Raw genomic sequence first — 22,205 nt, 5'->3', positions numbered from 1 at the left:
AGAGAAAAGATCACTGATCCACACACCCCCCAGTCCCAAAGACAGAACTCCAAACAGGGAGTGACTGGATGAAGCAATTCAATTCATTTTCTTAATTAAAAGAATTCCTGAATTACACATATGAGTTTGGAAATAATGATGTTGCAAAAAAAATTTCATCTAATAGCTAATGTGCTCTTTTCATGTCTATGGAAATTAAAAAAAAAAAACGTAAACAGATTTACCTTGTACTGAATATTGCATGGTATTTAATCTGAAAATATTATTAGAAGCAACTAGAGGGGTGGTAGTTTAGCTTTTTGGTGGCAGATTTTGATTGTCATCCAGAAAAATCGTAGAGTCAACTAGGGGACCGCTGTGGTACACTTTTGCATGAATCTGTGAGGACATTCACAAAGAGGATCAACTGAGTGGGAAGAGGTGGGCTGAGCGTAGGTGGCACTGGCCCATGAGCTGGAGGAAACAGACAGCCAAGTTCACTCCTCTCTTCTCTTTGCTTCCTTTCTGCTGCAAAGACCAGCCTTAGCTACAGATGACAACACCCACGTAACACTCTGTCCAAGTGTAAGGAGACCAATGGCCGTGGAGAGACACTTAGAAAACCAGGAGCCTAAACAATATTGCCTCTACTAGTTGCTTCCCTCAGGTATTACAGTCGAACAGACAGAAGAGAACCAGTACAAGACCCATCACATCCACGGCAGGTTCGAGTGAAGTCTATGTGAAAAGAGAACACATAAAATCAGGGATAGAGGACCCAAGATCTTCACCTAAGAGTGGCTATAGAAACTGGGGGGATAACCTGGCAAAGTCTATAGAGGATGACTGTGGCTACCCCTATACTGTACTATGTCACCAGAGAAGCTCTCACCTGGGTGCCCTAGTAGACACATGTACAGAACCTCACTAAAGCATGGCCGTTTCAGCAACTACAGAGCACTCAGCCTCCCATCAACAGGAGAGTGGACCGATACATTTCCCCACACTCAGAAAGAGAAATATCCAACAAGTTAAAACAGAAGAGCTGGTCAACACCGATCCACATAGGACCCTTGTCAAAAGGACAACGACAAAACAAGCAAACAGAATCAGTACCTTAAATCACAGACAATGTGGGCAGGGGGACCATACATCAAGCTCAGGACAAGCATCATTTTGAGTAAGTAAAAGAACACATTTGCGTGGCATTCAGGACTAAACCTGAAGGCTAAGCATATGGCACGAGGAGTCGCTCTGAGAAATAAATAAATAACAAAAATGAGACTGGTGATCCCATTTATACAGAATTTCATTGGAAAGGTAGTCAATGCCGTAGACCCATACAGCTAGAAGGAGACTTTTAAGATAGAAAAGGCAGTAATCGCAGCCATCCCCCGGAAGGGAAGGCTAGGACATGCAACAGGAGAACGCCATACAGATGCCTGCCTTCAAATTTATCCACAGTCACTCATGTCTTTTGTAAAGCAGGTGAAGCAGCCTGCATTACTTCCAATATGTCCCCATGCTACCAACTTCATAATCAAAGGGACCCAACTCAAAGCCAATTGAGAGGTAAGAAAAGAGGTCTCCCCTACTTGAGTGTGAGATGCAATTAGACGCACCAGTCCTGTACTCCCGTAGATCCCAGTTGCATGCATCCCGGGACAGAAAAGACACCTGGTAAAAGGAAAGCTGAGCTCACGACACAAATGAAGAGAACGCCCCAGTCTGACGTATTAAGGGGAGATGTGCCATAAGCCTGTATCTCACTGCAATGTTAGGGATTAGCCCCTTTGCCCCCAGCACACATTTAAAACCATGAGGGAGCTGTGGAAGGTTCTTGTCAAGGTACATGGGTCATGACAGAGCTGGAGGGGTGACCAGACAGAAGCAAACTGTGAAAGACAAGAACAGCCCCATTTCATCCTGGATACTGGGGTGTGTGTGTGTGTGTGTGTGTGTGTGTGTGTGTGTGTGTGTGTGTGTGTGTGTGTGTGTGCGCACATACATGCCAGTGCACAGCAGTTGAAGAGAGAAGCTCTCCATGACTGTTAAAGTCTAAAGTCTGTGGGCAAATAAGTGCACTGTTCAACTCTAAGATTAGAACTGGCACCAATAGTACCCTGGTCCAAACTTAGAGGAATGAGGTCAAAGGGCTCCTTCAAGGCCATCAGGAATAAGATGGATGTTATCTTCTCATTGTTTAGTACCCTTTCCATCAAAGAAAAGGGTTTCGCTCTGCTGCCCTTTCCCCAGTCTCTGCATACACAGTCTTCTACCACACCAGGGTGCCTGCCTGCCTCATCAGCCCATGAGTGATAAAGAGAATCCCCCACAGCCCTTACTGCTCATGACAGACACCAAGGGAAGCCTTGTGTTACTGCAAGATTTTTATGTTCACTTCCAACAACTACTTAATTATTCTTCCCTAAGACAAAAACGGATCCACAAAAGGCATGCTGTTACTAATTCATGCAAACATTTCTATCATTGTCTCTATTTCAAGCTGGACATGGTGGTACATGACTGTAATCTCAGGACTTGGGAGGTAGACACAGGAAGGTCAGAGGTCAAAGGTCACCCTCAATTACAGAGCAAATTTGAGGCTAGCCCGGGCTATACAATATATACGGATATATAATTATATGTACGTATGTATCTGTGATATACTTCATTCTTTCCCTTTTCAAACTAACGAAATCAATATGTTAAACACTCAGCACTCAAGTAAATACAATCTCCTAGAGAGATTTTGTTTTTACTTTATTTCAAGTCCTAGGTTAGTAAATTCCCTGTTTTTTAACTACATTCTCCCAGGCTCAGGCTGGGCTGGGGTCAGGTCTGAGATTTGCAGAGACTAACTTGTTGGCAAGAGGACGTACTCAGGCAAATCTACTCTGAAGCCTCTTGCATTACAGAAACAACTTTTGGATGTGGAAGGTTCTCTAGCGTAAACCACACTTAATGTTGGGCCATTCTACAGTAATGTTTCTTGACCAGCAGGTTTTTTTTGCCCCATTAAGCATACAATAATCTCTCATATTTTAGGTTGTAACAGTATGGAGGGGCCACGCTGGCTTCCAGAGTTGGTGAGACCAGGGAGGCTGACAAACTGGGTCACACCCAAGACAGGATTCGTGATGATATATTTAACTCGAATACCCCAAAAGCTAGAATGGTACGACAACCCACAACAAAGGGGTGTCTGCCTACCCTTCATACTCCCATGTAGGAAGTCCACGGTCTCAATTATGCAGATGAAGGAATTCTCCCTCAAGCTCACTGTGTACCTGAAAGGAGCTGAGAATTTCACATATTCTTGTACGTGCATAATTCAGTGAGCGAGGTTTTTTCTTTATAAGTCAAACACTAAGCGTTTGAGGTTTGCTGATCTCTTGCAAGTTCCCAACTTTGTCGCTGAAACTCGGATGCAGTCAAACTCTGGGCAAATGAATGAACAACACTACACTAGTCGGAATGAACCCTGATTTTCAGCATAAGTGCACCCCACTGAACGATGTAGGGATTGTTTCTGGCCATGCAAAAACACAGAACTATTTGTTGTAGATCCTTGGGATCAGTTAAGTTTTAGACAACATTGGTTTCCCAGTTGATTATCCTTAAGGCTCTGGGGTAGGAAGAATAGCAGGATTTTACAGAGGAGCAAACTGGTTCTGGCAGGAAGTGAAATACCCAAGCCACATTTCCACACAGTGAAAGAGGCAGAGTCCTAACTCTGCTGCTTTTCCAATTACAAAAAGCCCAACTTTGCCACCCTTTGGAAAATGTGGTTCTGAGTGTTCATTTGCCACCTGAAGGAGCTCAAGAGCTCAAAGCTCCCGGGTGGAGATGTGTCCAGCTCCCGGGAATCAATATGAAGGCTCAGGGGAAGGGGTCCTGAGGTCTCCCCCAAAGCGGCTTGTAGTAGCAAAGCAGAGGGGCCTGGCAGGGAACTGTGTGGCGGGAGCTCGCAGTCTGAGCTAAAGTGAGACAGCAAGAAACCGCACATGCTTAGGGAATGACAATGAGCTCCCTGGGGTGCGACCCAAGAGGCAAGCAGGAAGTCAAAAGCTGGGGAGTAACACATGGTCAAATCAAAGATGGCCGTGAGCCTGGGGTTGTCCTACCAACTGGGGCAAGGATGATGTCTCTGTGGCCAGCAAACTGTGTTTGATAGAGAATCCTCCACATCGCTTCCCAGGAAGTGGGGGTGGGTGAGGAGTGACAACTAGAGAGACCCCTTAGCAAACAGACTTAATGGGGCTGGGAATGAAGCATGGACAAATTTTATCAACATGCAGTCGGTTAAAATCAACAGCCCCCGGTGAGAACAGGGGCTCACTGAGTGGGGAGGAGGTAAAGTGACTTTCTTCTGTCCCAGCCGAGTGACTTTGAACATGGGCGCCACAAACTGGAAAAGATAATCGCGGAGTTATAATGCCAGGAAGAAAGTGCTAAAGAAGCAGAAAAGAATGGGTGATTAATCTAGCTGCAGAAGTCAAAGAGGACTCCATAGCTCAAGTGACATTTAGGCCTTGCCTGTAAAGACGATTACAAATTTTCCAGGAGGATGGAAGAAAAAAAATAAACGTGTCCAGGCAAAAAAAATCACAGAAGAACAAAGTCCCCAGTGATTCGTGCTGCGTTTTTAGCCAACCACACCAGCACTGATAAGGCATAGCTTCCTGTCCTACTCGTAGTTTTCTTGTGAGGTTGATTTGGGTCTCCAGGAGCAGTCTGTTTTTACATTTAGCCCTCCAAAATTTGATCTCAAGAAATTATTATTCCAGCTGGCTTCTGCACACCTCGGATTTATACATCAAGAAAGTATAAAGATGCTCCTCAGCTGCTAGAGACAGACTGCGAGCAGATGTCCAGGTATAGCTTTCCTAGCTGACTCAAGTTTATGAACCACATTCCTGAGGGCCGTACCCACATTTGAATCCTGAATGCTGAATGTTTTCCGCATGTAATTTCAATATACCAGACTGCCTGACTGTGTGTTCTCACCAGTTGCTACCACTGTGAGATCCCCCAAACATCCTAATTCTCATGTAAAAAAAAATGAGAGTACTAAAGATAGCACCCACTCTCAGGACAGGTGTGAGGATGAGCTGTTAGTCAGAGCGCTATTAGCACCGCTAAGGCACCATGCCTCTGACTCATGGGTTATCTGCTCTACAGCCCAGCAGTTTCCAAGCTGGTTCAGCTTGGCACACCATCTGGCACCTTTGTTTAAATACAGATTCTTGTAACCCAAGACTCACTACCACAGAATCTCAAAGAATGTGAGTAGGTATTTAACAAGCGGCTGTTTTCACAATCATCTCTCAACTTACTGTCTTTTGGTCCTAGTCTTCGAGATTAATAAATTAGCAACAGAAAAGGAGATGGAGAAATGATTACTTTTACGTGCTTATTTGTATTGCTTTTGAAATTCTGTGTATGTGTGCAGGCACACGCTCACGCCTACACTATGTGCACACTTCTGAAAGTGACAGAAAGATGAGGAGTGGCTTGTTCTGTCACTGTCCTTATTTCTGAAACACAGTCTCTCAATGAACCTGGAGCTAGGCTGGCAGCCAGTGAGCCCCATTCATCCTTCCTCTCTGGCCCCACCAGTTACAGGGTTATAGTCAGGAATATAAGCATACCAGGCTTTTCACATATAAATCTGGGGATCTGAACTCAGGTCCTCATGGTTTTTTAAGATTTCCTTTATTTCTATGAGTGAGTACACTGCTGCTCTCTTCAGACACACTAGAGGAGGGCATCAGATCCCATTACAGATGGTTGTGAGCCCATCCTTGCTGGGAATTGAACACAGGACCTCTGGAAGAGCAATCAGTGCTCTTAACCGCTGAGCTATCCCTCCAGCATGCTCCTGATGCTTTTAAAGCAAATATTTTTATCCACTGAACTATCCCTCCAGCACCTAGCTTATTCACAGCACTGTTCTACAAAAAGATCACCATGACAAAGAGAAAGCATGGGCTCCTGAAACTACAAAAGCCCCACCCTTGTGACACACTTTCTCCAACAAGGCCACACCTCCTCATCCTTCTGATCCTGTCAATCAGATCTGCTCTCTGGGGATCAAATACTGAAATATATCAGCATCTGAGGACCATTCTCATCTAAACCACCACAACTCCTATCTCCGTTCCTTAGAACGTAATTGTGAAAAATCATTCTTTGTTTTGCTTTCGAGACAGTGTCTCACTATATAGCCATAGGTGGCCTCACACTGTAGACAAGGCTGATACTGAAATCAGAAATCTGCCTGTCTCTGCCTTCCAAGTGCTAGGAGTAAAGCGATATGAAAAAATTCTTCAAGAACAGAATATACTAAGAATTCCCCACTTAGGGTAAAAGCAGCCTTGATTATCTACAACAGCAAATAGCCAATAAGGGCTGTGTCCATAAGTTTTACAGAACATTATTGCCTCACCTGATTCTCCTCATGGGTCCTCTGAGGGGCAAAAATGCCAGCATCTCTATGATTTGGTTTAAAAATGGCATCTTCTTGGTTCTGTTGTTTTGCTATTAATAGAGACATCACCTCATCCCCGCCCTGTTATCACTCTCTTCTGCACCACTGCTCAAAACTGACAAGCAGTTGGCCAGTCCTCAGACGACTAGAACAAAATTCACGATGGTCAGATGATCTGAACTCATTTACTGCCGCTCTGCACTCTCACACAATCAGCTCACCTATCTTGAGTTTCAATTTCCTCTTACAAGTCTTTGCTCTCCTCTTCCTGGCTGGAGACCGACCTCCTTGTCTATAACGGCACAAGTGGAACCGGAGTTGAGGAGTTCGGCTTGCCTATTACCATTATTCTCTCTCTTCTGATTCTGAACTCACTGCACTGAGGCTTTTTGACCTTGTTAAATTTTTCCACTGTCTCTATACCATGCGCTTTAAAACCTGAATCTATTTCTTTAAGTTTCTGTTCTTGGGATCAGTTTTTACTCTCCCCTTGGGGGTGGACCTGCTTTTTAATTTTCTCCACTCTAGAATCTAAGCTTTTAAATATTCTGTGCAGAGGCACAGTGAACGGATTCTCTAGCCACCTCATCTCTGTCTTATTCTCGATTAGTTATGATGATTCCTGGAAGTTTCCCGTCTGCAAGCAAGCCCATACCTTGAAGACTCATTGCCTTTTCTAACCAAAAGAAGTCTAGCCTGTGTTATCCTAAGTCCTTAATAAACAGATTTCTCCTCATTTTTTCTTTTTACCCTTCAGATTCCTGTAATAACAGTCCATTCAGAAGACTATGGAGATTGCCACATGCAGACGTGTGGACTCTTTCTTAAAACACATCTTCCCCTACTCTACAGAATGAACGGCAGTCATGTGTAGGGTGCTAAGAAGGAAGGGCCTTATCAAACCTACAAAGGCTCAACTCAGCCCCTACCCATCCATTTCCCTGACGGTATGCATTTTGCCTTGCTGCTGGGGTGCTGGGATACACTCTGGGAGACACAGAGGCACTAGGCTACTTGTGGATGTTGGGTTTGTGGTGACACTCTGGTCAGAGGAAGTGAAATGTAGCCTAAGCTGGGGCCTCAACCTATTTCCTCCAGGTGAGACATTGCACAGACTCTCTCATGAAGACTGGATGAGGCACCAGTCTATAAATATGGTAGAATATTATTAGGAATCATCTTATTGACTTTTTTTTTTTTACCAGCAGTATTTGACTTTACCCTACAGCTCTGGGCTTTCTAGTCTCTGGTTCTTGGTTATGGTAGATGTGTCCAGTAGGGGCAGTAACAAACCAATGCCCAATTTGACCTAAGTCCCACTCTATGAGAAGAAACCCCTACTACCATTACCCTAGCAGGATCTGCAGACAAGACAGACTGTAGGTCAAAGGTTTTGTGGCTGGGTTGTTGTCCATGTTTTCTTAGGGTAGCCCACAGAGTACCTTCCTGCACTAAAGAGACTAAAACAGGGCTGCAGGCTCGACGTGGGCGCCAGCTTTACTTCTCCATGCTCTGTGAGCTGTGCGATGGTGCTGTCATCAGCAGTGGAGTCCACTGTCAGTCTCCAGAGAGCAGCCCTTTGTCTTAGCAACAGCCTCGGTTGTTTGGGGGACTTTGATGGGACTCTCTTGGCCAACAGTTCAATCGACTGCAACCCAGTCCTGCCATTAGAAAATTTTACCTGACTACAAGAGATAGTTAATAGAAGCTTTGAGACATACTTTAAAGGCAAACAGTGGAGGGGCTGGGATCGGTTCAGCAGGGACAGGGTAGGTTTGCTCTACACAATGCAGTGGGTTCCGCCACCCCATCCCCCAGCAAAAGAAAGTAAAATATAGAACGTAGAAAGATTGTAAAAACGTAAAGGGGACTAAAACCAAGAATTAATTCATAAAGAAGGAAGAAAGAAATGGAGTGGCATTTCTTTTGCAGTATGTGCTTTAGGGGTTAGAAGGTACAAGGAGTAGGAGTGAGGGATACAACTATGGTAATATTTTCATTGTACATCTTCCTAATTCTGTGAGCAAACATAAGCAATTAATGAAGACAGCATTCAGTGGTTAGATAGATGCATAATAGATAATGGAACTATTTAAAGACAAATTCTGGATGGCTGAATGTTTGACACGTGTTAATTGAATATATCAGACTACAAACATTTGCCAAATTTCTTATGTTTGATGGGCTTTCATGCATGGTGTTGGGAGCTATGCTAGGATTATTCTCAAGGAAGGACAACCACTGCTCTTTATATCTTCTGTGTCAGCAATGACACTGAACTGTTCTTAAGGAAGCATCCAGAATTTTAGACAGGCTCTGTGTGTGTGTGTGTATGTGTGTGTGTGTGTGTTAACATATGTGTTGATGCATTTGTGTGTATAAGGGTATACAAGCACATGTAGGCTAAAAGTGAAATCGGGGCTGTTCTTTAGCACACTGCCTACGGTGGTTTTTGAACTTGTCTCTAGTGGGATACCTAGGCTTGCATATTAGGCAAGGCCGGCTGGCTAGCAGACTCGGGAATCTCCCTTCTCTACCTCTCAGCACTGGGAATACAAAGTGTGCACCACTACACTGGGCTCTTATGTGGGTTCCAGGGATCGAACTTGGGTCCTTATGCTTGCACACCAAGTACCTTACAGGCTGCATTATCTTTCTGGAAATCCTACTGTCTTAGTCAGGGTTTCTATTCTTGCACAAACATCATGACCAAAAAGCAAGTTGGGGAGGAGAGGGTTTATTCAGCCTTCTTCCACATTGCTATTCATCACCAAAGGAAGTCAGGACTGGACTCAAGCAGGTCAGGAAGCAGGAGCTGATGCAGAGGCCATGGAGGGATGTTACTTACTGGCTTGCTTCCCCTGGCTTGCTTAGCTTGCTTTCTTATAGAACCCAGGATCACCAGCCCAGGGCTGTGTCCTCCCACCTTGACCACTAGTGAAAAAATGCCTTACAGCTGGGTCTCACGAAGGCTTCTCCACAACTGAGACTCTTTTTCTGCGAAAACTCCAGCTTATGCCAAGTTGACACACAAAACTAGCCAGTACACTTACCAAATTATTTATCCTTTCTTTCCCCTCATCACGTTCTTGAGCAGTTCAGAGCCATGGCCCTGTTTGCCCATCTTTTACCCTCCTCCATTGCAATCAGTGTATTATTAAGATGTGTCTTTTAAAATCTCTAGTAGTGTTTGTTGCTTTTAGTCTTCTGATGTTTTTCTTTTCATCACAAATGGACGATGCAGAATCAAATAGCAACTTGATTGTCACAAGAAGCCACAGACCCTCTAGAAAATGAACTACTAACCACAGCTCAGCCTTACCACCATATACTAGCTTAGAGAGAATTCCAAGTCCGCTGTACCAGAATGCACTTTGAAATATTACCATTTCAGGGGATGAGCTTATCATAGCTTGGAACAAGACATAGACCACTCCAGGCATTGTTCCGGTGGACCTGTGCAACCCCAGACCAAGTCTGTCCATATGGAAAAAGGATTCAGTGGTTGCCAGTCTGGAGCTTAACATTAAGTGTACTGCATGGTTAACAGAGTGAGTAACAACAATTTACCTATAGATGTAGCTGCCTTCTGCAAAAGTTTAGCACAGCCAGCAGATGATGGCACAGGCTGCTATATAATGAGGTTGCCATTAAGAGTTTCACAAGTGCCTAAGGCAATTCCAGAAGAGGTGGTCAATCCCAGCTTAGATTGATTTTGCCCTATCAACTCATTACACTCGCCAGAGACAGCAACATGCTTATATATAATATTTAAAATGTCAAACAGGATAGTGCTTGGCATTAGACTGAATTTATAATCAACTTGGGAATTCATTCAACTAAATACACTGAATATCAATGAAGGCCGGTATCTACTCAGTGCTTACCATGGGCCAGGAAGTAGGCTAATATGTCTTATAAGCCTCAGACCTTAACTATGACCTCAAAACAATGCTGTAGGGTAGGTGTTGGTAGTGAGGTATTTTTTCAAGCAAGGTTCTGAGGTTTATCTCATTAGCTCAGAGCTGTTAATCACAGCAACACCAAATGGTTTAGGGGTCCCTTTTCACCACTTTCCACCAACACCCCAAAGTATCCAGTAGCTAGTCTGTGACAAATGCTGAAAGATAACCAAAGAGGCTCGGAGCTAGAAACAGCTCAGCAGCTAAGAGCATTTGCTACTCTTCCAAAAGACCTGGGTTTGATTCATAAAACAACCACGGCACCTCACAAGCATGTATTTCTAGTTCTATGAGATCCTATGCCATCTTACAACTTCCACAGGAAACCAGGCAGGCATATGGTACATGGATATACATGCACCATTCATACATGTAAAATAAACCATTCCTACACACAAAATAAAATAAGTAAATCTTTAAAAAATGCCTACTCCCATAATTAACATATCTTAATATACCATGCTCACTTCTGATGTGCGGTTATAATTGAGGGCATGTTCACATACGATGTGTGGAATAACTGAGGACATGTGCAATAAGGTAGAACGTTCACACGGGATATATAAGATACACAAAATTGCTTCTCTGCTTCTATTTACTGTGAAAAAATACAGAGAAAAAGACTATCCTAAAGTTTTTTTTAAAAAATATCTTTTAAAATCAAAGCCCTACTTATTTCTAAATAGTTCTGGGAGAGAAGGAAGTAAACACAGAGATTACTCTAGTCCTAGTAGGACTTCCATGATGTCTGGTGGTGACACTGATGAGAGGGAACTGACAAGATGGCAGTCTCTAATCATCGCTGCACTCTCTGCCCTCCAGAGCCCCTTCGCGCCTGTACAACTCACAAGACCTGCACCACAGCTGCACTTTTAAAATGGTTGCAGATACTTACAATACCAGCAACTCTGATTTAACTGGAAGAGGGGGGCCATGGTGGTGACTTATCTATGTTCTTAATAAGATAAACGAACACAATCCTGTTAGAACATTATTCTTGAGTGAAAACAATATTGAAGGCACAGCTTCCAGAAGCAAATAGCGGCTAAAGGAGGAGACCTTCAGTTAATGCAGAATGCAAAGCTCTCTCTTGCTTGGTCCAGAAGCAGCATCCTGCCCAGAGTCTAACCTACCGTGGTAGAAAGGGGTGGATGCAAGGCTCCGCATGGAGAAATACTGCCCAGCTAAGATTCTCGGTTCCAACTCAATAGCCAAGAATGAGCTTCCGGCCCTGGGTGTCAGAAAAGACTTCGGCCTGGCATTTGGGCAGTTTCAGTGTGAGCACTCTAGAGAGGGGAGTGATGTTTTCCTGGAAACTCTAAAAACTCTCCCTCTGGGCTCTGCCCCAGCCCTGAGTGATAATATCAAAGTGAGCCCTGGAAGAGACATTGCGACTCTCTGAAATCCTTACTTCCGTGTTGTTTCAACCTCACTTGCCATTTTCACTGTCAATGTCCCATCAGAGCTAGGTGAACTTTCAGAGGCTGCATGACACCATCAATGCAAAGCGCATACAAGCAAACAAACAAACAAACAACAGAGCCATCTAATCCAGACATTAAAGTGATGAACACCACGGAGAGGCTCGCTTCTACTCGTCCCATGTCTTCCTTTGGAATTCTAATTTGGCAAACAGAGGCGACTTTTCAAACATACTATTACTTGCTTTTTCATAGACAATAAATTGAATTTTTAACGGGTTAATAAATATCGCACAATTTTCTCGGGTTAGTTTCTCAAGAGTAAACACTGGTATGTATTACCCACATTATAAACGCTCACTGAGTACGCAGCGATCTTTAACTGTCACAGAGTGCTGAAACTAAACACTTTGAGTACTGATGCTCCGGGGAAAAGGGAGATGAACTCGTGTTGCCTGAAGGCTGCATACGCGAGAGCAATCGGAGCAGCTGGTGCCCAGCCTGTCTTCCATGCTCCCACCTGGGAGTCACCAGCCCTCAGAAAACAAGAGGAGTGATCTCATTTTCCATGCTGGGACATCACAGATCCCCTGCAGGATTTAGGGCTAGAGCATGTGGGATTTCAGGATTCAGTTCTAGCACTGAAGACAGGTCCAGGGACCAGGGTCACGCCCTCTGACCCTGCACTTAGGGGACCCCTGCTGATGTTTTCCAGTCTTGCCAACTGATTCCTCAGGCTTCAGGCTTGTGTTTCACTTGGTTCAGAACCCAGCAGAGAGTAGAGGTCCTATTTATCGGGCAACTTCAAAGACTTGAACATTTGGTGAACCACACTGCAACACTGACCACCGAAAAAAAAAAAGAAAGAAAAAAAAGAAAGAAAGAAAAGAAAAGAAAAAAAAAGAAAAGCCAACTGTTAGGGAATAAAATACTCATGAGGGACATGGTCTTCTGTCTAAGTAAAAAGGCCATTTTTCAAATCGTGCACACATTTAAACTTGGTGGTATGGAGGTTTGATTATGCAGTGGCTGCTTTTTTTTTTACTTGGGCAGGTGGCTTTCAAGATGAAGAGGCTTTAATTCACAAACCACATGGTGCTTTGATCTTGGTATGTGACCACAACTTGGTCCACCGAAGTGGTTGAGAGACAAAGCAAACACAGTGGGCCTCTGAGATGGCACAAGGCCAAGCGGGCTCACAGAGGGACCAGGCTGCAGTGACTAGCCAATCCCGCACACTTGGGGCATGTGCTGCTGCAGTCTGGCCATGGCAATGATTGAGATAGTGTGGGATTTCCAGGGGTTCCTGTGACCCTTGGAATGAGCCAGGAGTCACAGAGGAACCAGAGAGAGAGAGAGAGAGAGAGAGAGAGAGAGAGAGAGAGAGAGAGATTATTTCAATATCTTCTGCCTAAAGACTAGCAAAGAGTACAATATTGCTATTTTTAAATGACAGTGACCTCAAGAGTCCTAGCAAGGATCTCACTTTAAATTATTCATGACAGCCCAATGAAAGCTGCAAAGAATTGGCTGTCTTCGCCTCAAATCCCTCTCCAAATTCAGGGGCACAGAGGGCACAACCTGGATTCTAAAGGCTTGGCCCAGAGCCAAGGGTCAGCCCCAACCATGTGATCAGGATGACCTTTCCAAATGAAAGGGAAACCTACCCTTGAAGGTGGCCTGCTTTGCTTTGGCCAAGGAAATCCCATTAGTGCCACAGTCAGGGAAGGGGACCTTTGTGGCAGGAAGCAAAGAATACCCGATCCCTGCACAGCCTGCTCGCCACCAGGCTGAGCCGAGACTGATGCCAGCATTAGCTGCCACAATCTAGGAACCCAAAGGGAATGGACCTTTGACTGCACTGGCTATGAAGTGAAACTCCATTGGGAAAGGTGTCCATTGGGAGGTTAAGTTCAGCAACTGTGCCACCCTAGTGGGGAGGAGAAGGGGGTCACTCCTGTAATATTGGGGATTCCTTCAGGACACTGACATCTGATACTCAAGTTCCTTCACCAAAGGTTCTGAATTATCCAGTGGCCCCACTTCACACTGGTCTTTCTCATCTAGTATGTTCTATGGCATAGAGTCTGGATTTCCACCTATGAACTCTTTAGTTCAAGGGATATGGAGTATAGATCAGAAGTTCAGACAGCCTCACATCCATTAAAAAAAAAACCCAAACTGAACCTTGTTCTCAGCTCACTCACAGGCATCCACACACATCACGAATCACTGTTGTGGCCTTTGAAATACAAAGACTGGCTTTAGGGAACAGTTCTACCCAGCATAAGTCTTCCAAGAGCAGGGCTTCCTATGCTTTCTGTAGCCTGCTAAGATGACCCCACTTGGGACTCTAAGATGTGAAACTATAGACCTGTGGAGACATAGTGGAGCTGGGAGAAAGAGCCTACTGACTGGGGCCTACTTCCCCTAGGGCTTCACCCTATTTCTGGCTGAACATGTGCTCAATGGTCAATACATACTCCGAGACCATTTGCATAGATCCTGTATTTCCTACTTGCATGGAGGTAAAGTTTTGCCATCAATAACATTTGTGGGCTCTCTGTACTTCTCTGGCAAGTCTGGATTAATTAACTGGGCACACACATTCCAGCTTCCAGTCAGCTCTTTTCTGTGAGGAGCAGCCTATAGTTAGTGAGAGCCAATACCATTATCCTGCTGAACTCATAGGGCTAAATCACCCAGTGTACAGGTCAACCTGTCAAGGGTGGAGGCAGATGAATGACTCATTTGAAACTTTTAAGTCACCGTCCCCAACCGGGTTTTCATCAGTAATAAAGATGGTACCCTGTTTCTTCAACTGATGATTCCTTTGTCTTATTGGCCTTTAGATTGAGGAAAAGTATTTTTAGCTCCTCCCAAGGACAACAGAATTATTGACAGATTTGCAATCTTGCCAAATGCTCAAAGATCAAGGATAAACATAAACAGGCCAATGTTTTGGCTGAGGATGTAAAGCAGTGTGGAGAAAGCAGAGATCAATCCCAGCACAGTCACAGGGGAGTGGGTGGAATTAGACCAAATAAAATCACTATCCAGTCACATGGTCAGTCACACGGTGGTGAAGAGTTGAGACCAGATAGTCAGGAATAAGCAATTTCGGGGACGAGGGTTCAACTACTAGGAACAGAAAGCCATCGCCCTTCTCCAGACTACAGTGGGAATTCACTTTGTACCAAAGGTAGTATAACAGGAAAAACAAAACAGCAATTTACAGAAAATAACAGCCAGCCCCCTTATCCTAAACTAACATTTAAGAAATCACCAAGAACAACTTGACTAGTGACAAATATCTACTTCAAAAGTCACCTATCCCATGTCAGCCTCAGTCTTTTAGGTCTTTCTGCTTAAAAAGCCAAAATCTGTTCCTTGAAATGAAATCCTTTAAGTCCCCATTCGAAAGCTCAAATCCCCCTCCAGGTGTTACGTCTCCAAAGTCCACAAGAGACTTACCTTGTTCCCACTATGTCAGGTGTGTTGTCCTATGTCCTGAGATCTCCTAGGAGCTACAACTCCATTCAAGCCCCTGAGCCTTCCGGAGCAAGAGTTAAGCCGGGCTCTTTTTGAAACTTGTAAAATAGATAGGATAACAGTAACAGTACTTACTGGTTTCGGGGATGATGCAAGAACTACATGAAACAATGCAGGCAAAGGCCTTCACCAAACACACAGTAAGTATTCTGCAAATATTATATTTAATCAATGACTCCACTTCCAAAAGACACTCAAGTTCATTTTCTTATGCCCTAGGTGATGAGCAATAAGGCCAAATGACGGAGATCTTGAACTTCACACCTCATTGCAAACACTCTCAAACTCAACCACATCGAATACTCAAAAAAAAAATAAAATAAAATAAAATAAAAAAAGAGTTACTTGTACCAAAACTATCATATTTCTAAATGTTAAAGTTAAATGGTAAAAATGTGTGTGTATTGCTTGGTAGACCTATCTGTAAATTCTTGCATTAGCTGGTAAAATTCGTAGGCATACAAATTCTCAGGGTCTGCCAAGGACTTACTGAATCAGAAGCTTGCAATAGGGTTTGTTCTTAGCAAGCTTCCCAGTGATTCTTATGGAAGCTAAAATTTGGAAAACACAGTCCTGGGGTATCTGTGGCATTCATGCCCAGGTGGCATGGATAAGAGTGTTGACAGAGGTAAAAAAAAAAATACATCAGAAGCATCACACTCCGGTCCATCAACCACAAACCAAGTAAGTAAGCTGTACCATATTCATAGCATGCAATGATCTACATTAGTGAGATTGAACAAATTACAGCTTTACAGCTACGAAACTCAACGGGATGAATCCTGCTACCATAACAAGCAGAAAACGAAATCATGAATGAAAGTACAGCACATATTCGTGTGTGTGTGTGTGTGTGTGTGTTGTGAACAATGTACATACCATATAAAAGCTACATGTCCACATTTAAGGAGTGAATTATAGAAGATGCAGTTATCATGGAAAGCTAGGACTAAATATTAGAGACAAAGAGATGAGTTTTATATTTGGGGGAAACGAAGGGATGGGTCCAGAATTCTGGGGAATAATGAAGCTATTCTTTCTAAACTGGGCTCGTAGTTATGCTGAAATATTTATATGCTTTATTTTTAAAAGTAAGGCTGGCAAAATAGCTCGGCAGAAAAAGACACTTGGTACTAACTTTAAGTTCTTCAGTTGGATCACCTGAACCCACCTAGTGAAAGAGAACCCACCCTCCCAAGTGGTCCTGACTTCTCACATGCATGTCCTGGAAGCTGGCAACCCCCACCCACACACAAGTAAGTAAGATATAAAGTATATATGTAGTACTTATGGTACTCTCTCCTTTACCACATCATATCCTCTAGGAAAAAAAAACTTTTAGAAAAGATGATTTTCAAATGATTTAAAAAAAATAGGTGTCAATGTCCTTTAAATCTTTTCTTGAGTTCCATATATATCAAACTGAGGAATTCAAAATGAGACATATGGCTGCTTGCATAGGACTCAAGCCCCTTCACATAGTAAAGGAAGCATCGGTGTTGTAATATACAGTAGGTATATGTCTTGGAGAATTTAATGAATTGATATAGTATTTTAATATATTTGCTTAGAGTAGTGCCTGGGTGGGAAACAGGAATTATTGGAAAATAATAAGCTACAATTACGACATGATTAACACTTAAATTTAAAGCAAGATACTCTATAGCTAATTGCCAATAAATGATGGGCAGATAATGAGAACAATGGATCTTCCTCTTTGCAGGAACCGTGCTGATATCAACCAACACCATCATATGGCATTCACCCGTCTCCCCTGCTGAGGTCTCATGTTAAAAGTATTCAGGAGCTGAGTACAAACCTGCACATGTATATGTGTGTGTGTGTGTGTGTGTGTGTATACATACATACATACATACATATTTATATATATACATATATATATATATATATATATATATGGCTATGTGTATGTATCCATTACGGGACATTAAAATGAGAGAAGGAAGAAACTGTCAAAGACCACAGAATGGCTCCTGTTTGATCCTGTGTGTTGGCCAAGTCAAACCTGATTGATGGAATCATGCTCTATTCTCATTCCTCTTCTAATTATAATGATGGTGGAAGTCTATCAGCCTATATGTTGGAATGGAAAGATGACTAAGAGACATATACCTTTCAATTTGGTTTCCAAGTGTCATCTTAGGAATGCTGACAGGAGTCTACCCACACTGTCACGAACGAACCAGCTTTAATAGTGAGCACTGAACAAAGCCATGTACAGATTAAATGTTCAAACTTACTCAAATCATTACACTTTCTCTTGACTAATTTTGTTTGCATAACATAACGATGTTGTTATAATTACATAACATAAGTATATAAAATGTTATAATTTTGCGACTAGGTCACAGAATCTTCAGCCAAAGATCTAAAATTGTACTCATTACATGAAGGCACTTTCTTTATACACACACGTGCTCTTCATAGCAACCTCATGATAAATAGGATTCATCATCCCCCACTTTACTCATAGACATGTTGACAAACCATATTCATACTCAGAGTCAGGGCACCAATGCAGACTGACCAGCAACTCCATACTGACAAATTTTATTTACTTCTTTGCTGGCTATTCTTTGTCAGGTTTTTTTTTATGGTTTTTATTGAATACTTTTTAATTTACATTTCAAATGTTTGCCCTCCCCTGGTTTCCCATCCATAAATCCCCATCCCATCCCCATCCCCTTCCCACTGCTTCTAAGAGGGTGTTCCCCCACCCACCTACCCACTCCTTCCCATCTCCCCACCCTGATGTACATAACCCATTTTACTCCTTTTCACCTCCCATTACTTTGTATTGTTATCTCCCTTGTGTGTGTGTGTGTGTGTGTGTGTGTGTGTGTGTGTGTGTGTGTTAGTTTGTTTTCTTTCAAATATAGGTTATAGATTCAAGTCTTTACACTTGCATGTTTAACCTGGAATATCTACAGAGGCCAGAAAACTATAAAGGGGCCATGGAGAGGGAAGAAGGGATTCATGGCAGGCAGGATAGTAGAACTCAGGCATGAAGGTAGAAAGGAGAAAAATGGGGAGGGTGTAGCTAGGAAAAGAAATGGGAAGAAAGGGCAGAAAAAGGAGTGAAGGGGGCACCGAGGATATGGAAAGTCACACGAAGATCTATGTTCTTATAGGAAAATTCTAAAAAGAGATCTTGGCTATAAGTACCCTCTGTGAGAGAAATAATGCTTGTCTCAGAAGACGCAGGTTATTAAATAGCAACCCCAGCATTGGACATGCACGTATCCCTAGGAGCTGTTGGCCAGGGAGATCCCAGAGGGTCCCAAACAATGCACTCCACTGTAACTGGTCTTTGCTGTCTACCTGAATGGGGTTAAGCTTAACCCCACTGCTTAAGACACAGAGCTTACTGTGGTTACAGATGGAGAAGTCAAGCTAGAAATGACCCAAAGCTCTCTCTCTGCTGGCCAGCTTTCACAGTACTGCGAGGCACTGTGCAGGCTGCTGGAGCAAGAAGAAACGGCATCGGTAGCCTTATCCAACTGTGAAACCTTCCAGCTAAAATTGATGACCATCCTGGCAAGCTGTGACGACCACTCATACTGAAGCAGTGGGGCAAACCAACAGCTCTCTGACTGGATCATGGCTTGATTTGTAAAACAGAACTCATGCCTACTTCTGTAAATCTAGCCAGTTACCCAGGGCTAGAGAGACCTCCCTCTGACAGGAACTACTATTATCGTTTTGCTAAATGGGCATGATATCAAAATTTCTTCTAAATACTTATCTTTACCCATACATCAGCTCATTCCTCAGCTCTCCTTAGATAAGTTTCTTTTGGGCATGGATAATGCCAGACTCAAAACTGGTCAAACTTCAGAAAACAAGTGACTTGAAGTGCTAGGCCTTAAGGGTGACATCTGGGCCACATCCCTCTCCTCACCGAGGCATAGGGGACAGTACAAAAGGGGCAAGGCTTAGGGTAGAATATGAATAGCAGAGACTGAGGAGGAATGCTGAGAAAGTGTCTTCTGGATGTGAGAGTGCCTATGTGCTCATTTACTGTCTGTCACTATGGTTACCCACACAAGATTCGCCTTTTCAACATTTCTTCAAAGAAGCGGGAAGGGCCCACGAGGTCCCACTCTCCTTATGGGCTAAGGACAGAGGTCCCAGGGGTGGGATAAGGTGCCTCTCCTTCAGTGATGGAGCCACAGACAAACTGTGCCTGCTCCAGTTGCTTATGTAGAGTGATCATTCCTAACCACTAAAGCACAATGCCATTCAAGGCTATTAACTCAGTGTAAGGTTACATTTAATAAAGGAAGCATTTCTATTCAGAGGACTCAGCAAATGAAGATAATTATCATGCATATGTATGCTTATGTATATGTGTATGTATCTATAAGTATATGTGAATGTGTATGTAAATCGTGGAAAACTAGCACAAGCCACATTACTTCCCACTGCACTTCAATAAGAAGCTTTGGTGTAGTATGATATTGTAATATTGACAATGCATATCTAGATGCACCAGTCAAAGACATACATATTTATATATGTATATATTTTAATTAAGAAGTGCCAAGGTTTAGGAAAATAAGGAATTGAACTCTTGAAAATATTCATTATCAATGCAAATAAATCACTAAAGACAAGCTCACCATTTTCCAAAATGTCGTTATTTTTCACCCTAAAATTTTACAAGCAATCTGTTGAGTGATCCATTTTACTTACATTTAAATGTGCCACTGTCCCCCTTAAAGTACAGATCCATCAAGAAGGCTTCTAAAGAAAATAATTTATAAACCTAATCATAGCTTCATCTGCATGGAGATTAATTGTAAATCACACCAATGGTTATGCCACTCTTTCCTCAAAGTTCTTATTTACCTACCAGAGAAGACAGAAAGACACAAATAGGATAGGTGAATAATTACTTTTAGGGTTAAAAGAGCACTTTTGGATGGCTGTTTTTTGGGGGGAGGGTTGTTGTTTATTTTTGGCTGTTGTTGTTGTTGTTGTTGTTGAGACAAATTTCTCCATGTATCCCTGACTGTCCCGAATCTCAGAGATCTGACTGCCTCTGCCTCCCAATCCCTGGGATTAAAGGCATGCACCACTACTGGCCAGCTGAACACAATCTTTTTAATGCAATAAAATAAATTACAGGGCTGGGGAAACAGCTCAGTGAGTAGTGTCTGCTGAGGAAGGATAGGGGCCTTCATCTGATGTGCAGAATTTAGTAACAAAAGCCGAGTATATGAAATGCTGGGGTGGGGTTAAGAAGACAGGCAGGTCTCTGGGATTCTCTGGCCAACTTCTGAACACTTCTTCAGTTGGAGGCCAATGACAGACTCTGTCTCAAGAAACAAGATACACAGTGCCTGAGTAATGGCAGCAGAGGTTACCCTCTGGGCGCCATATACAGACACAGCCACACACACAGCCACACTTACACAGCTGCACACACAGTTACACTTACACAGCTGCACATGCAGTTACACTTACACATTCAAATTCAAGCTGCACCTACAAGAGGAAAATTAGTTTCCCTACTGGCCAAAACCAAACAAACAAAAGAGACATAACTATGGAACTTGAGGTCTCAGGGAGGAGCTAGGCTAGAGGTGAGGAAAGGTGGGAAGTGGTGGTTGGTTGCGGGGGTGCAGTTCTCATTGTCAACTCAACTCTTTGAACACAGTTACATAAACACTACAGGGTGAAGTCCACCCAAGGACACTCTGGACCACTGAAAAGGAACAGCAGGGGTCACAACAAAGTACTCTGTGTGTATGCTTTTTCAAATCAAAAGTGAACATGGAGACTAGGCAGAGGGCCTTGCTGAAAGTGGGTCACCGGTAAGCTTGGAGAAGATATTAAGAACCCTCACTGAAAAGGTTAGGATCTGATTCTGCAGGAAGTGGTGCGCTCAGAAGGGTAGTTCCTTGGTTCTATACTCATTTTTGAGAAAAGGAGAGTAGAGAGGATAAGTCACAGAATTCCACTCCAGCGACCATGCCTGAAATCCAGAACCACAGACACAGAGATCCAAATGGTAGATCCACAAAAGGTGCTCAGTGAACTGACACCACAAAGGTTAAATGTCCTTTCCGTGCAGTGAAACGATCTGCTGTCCACGGTCCATTTTTACCATCCTTAACCTATTCCTATAGCTGTTTCTGGGAGTCTTTTGTACTTCTGTGGCTGTTATAAATGTAAATAATAAAAACACTTGGATGGCTTGGGCCATGGCAGGGACATACTGAGTCCACGATAATAGACAGCATGCTCTAAAAAGGTACACGGTGAAGTAAAGAGCAACTCTGATGTTTCTCATCTAGCAAACAGTTGTCACTGGGGGACCTGGAACTGGAGGGGCTGCTACAGTTGCACCACTAGGCCAATTGCTGCCACGAGGTACTGTGTCTCCACCCAGGACTCTCTAACCAGCATATCCTCTAGGAAGACTTACAGAGTGTTTCTCAACCTTGGATCAAGACCCCCATGGGGTCACATATCCTGCCTATCGCTATCTATATTATGATTCATAACTATAGCAAATTTACAGTTATGAAGTAGCAACAAATAATTTTATGGTTGGGGTTACCACAACATGAGGAACTGTATTAAAGGGTCACAGCGTTAGGAAGGTGGAGGACCACTGATCTAGCAGAGTGTGTGTGTGTGTGTGTGTGTGTGTGTGTGTGTGTGTGTGTGTGTGTGTGTGTGTGAATGCAATCTGGATTTCAAATTCCATACCATTTAAGGAAGCAAGCTATCAAAAGGTAAGCTGTAAATGCTGGCATCAAGTACTTT

At 43.2% G+C, this 22,205-nt stretch overlaps 1 protein-coding gene across 1 annotated transcript in view; it reads right to left on the bottom strand.

The window, feature by feature from the left end:
• Cdh2 (cadherin 2) overlaps positions 1–22,205 on the bottom strand; it is a 211,572-nt gene that overhangs the window by 179,486 nt on the left and 9,881 nt on the right. The gene's annotated exons all lie outside the window — the stretch shown is intronic.

This window comes from Rattus rattus, chromosome 15, assembly GCF_011064425.1.
Source record: "Rattus rattus isolate New Zealand chromosome 15, Rrattus_CSIRO_v1, whole genome shotgun sequence".
In the NCBI taxonomy this organism is placed as follows: Eukaryota; Metazoa; Chordata; class Mammalia; order Rodentia; family Muridae; genus Rattus; species Rattus rattus.
This window is presented reverse-complemented; position numbering and strand designations above follow the sequence as displayed.